Source organism: Branchiostoma belcheri, unplaced genomic scaffold (assembly GCF_001625305.1).
Source record: "Branchiostoma belcheri isolate BF01 breed outbred unplaced genomic scaffold, Haploidv18h27 scaffold73, whole genome shotgun sequence".
Lineage (NCBI taxonomy): Eukaryota > Metazoa > Chordata > Leptocardii > Amphioxiformes > Branchiostomatidae > Branchiostoma > Branchiostoma belcheri.
In genome coordinates this window covers 319,050-320,504 of record NW_017804387.1, presented here as the reverse complement: position 1 = coordinate 320,504, position 1,455 = coordinate 319,050, and positions in this window count along the sequence as shown.

Here is a 1,455-nt window from a genome sequence, read left to right as displayed (position 1 = left end):
TATTCTGATGTCTTTTTTTCGACCTCTGTTCGTAACACAATTGTTCTGTTTTATGTTAGGCTACAGCAAGTAAATTTTATGGATGATATCCTCCGCAGACTCCAAATCTAATGCGATAGGGCGAGAAAAAAAACAAGGCTGGCCAAAAAAGACAAGATTCCTACAAATATTGACATCATAAACTTTGTTAAACAAGAAACGATATTTATATTGTGCCAAGTTTACTGCCAACTATTGGAACATTCATTTCTCACTGAAAAAACAATGAAAAACAAAAGATTTCAATCATTTCACAAATGGGTTTGATTCAGTGGAAACATCAGATATACACAGCCACCATCACATATAAAGGAATAAAGTACATCCGACTGCATCAAAGTAAAAGACAAAATATTAAATCAGAGCCTTTTCTTGTCTCCTCTCTTAATATTTATCTGCCATCCACGTTCCAGCATGGCAACAGACATCTTTACCCATTTTCGGCTTGTTGACCACTGTCAGAGGAAACAGGTTCGTTTTCGTCTTCGTTTCCTTTCCTCATAAACAATTGCAACACTTATGAATCTTTCCCGTCCTTCCTGCCCAGGACATCGCCCGAATTTTTTCTCAAAAAATCAGGCGAAAATTTATGCGCGTGTCAATGTCATCCATAAAAATTACTTGCTGTGGCCTTAGATGACATTAGAAGGCATACAGTATTTCCAGCAATGATCCTTCCTTATTTCCCCATTATCGTTTTGTCCATGCCTGGACACAGATGCTTGCTTGGTTCACATTGTAGACGCATGACCACCGATTTTAAACAAATTAAAAGTACGTGACGTGCATAGTTAGTTCAGCACATAGATACATACATATACTAGAGTTCCACGATCTCATACCTTCGCCAAATGATGTTAGCTTTTATGAATAAGAACTTATATACAATGTATTAATCCCCCTGATTATGCAAATAGGATCCGCAATTGCATGAATTACATCTGTTGATCATAATCTCCACCAACAGTCTTATTTTAACAAAGAATGCCATTATAGCATTTCCTCATATATTATGCAAATGAGGTCCTTATTTGAATAAGTTATGTTAAATTATGTTCACCTTCACTAAACTTCAAACACCCCAAGTATAAAATTCCAGGCAGTTACCACTATGCAATTATAACATTTTCTCATTAATTAATTATGCAAATTAAGTCTTCATTTGCATAATCGATATCTGCCTGTGTTTCTCTCGTTGTTAATAACATATGTCGCAAGCTTGAACTTCCTATCATGGAATGCAGCTGATTAATAGAATTTCCTCATTAATTATGCAAATTACATCCATATTTGCATAATTGTAATATCATTATGTCAAGCATTACTCAAGCTACCTACATACCAAAAATCATGATGATCCATCAATCGGTTCTTGAGTTATCCTTCTTTAAACATTTGTCCTTTAAACCCCCCTGC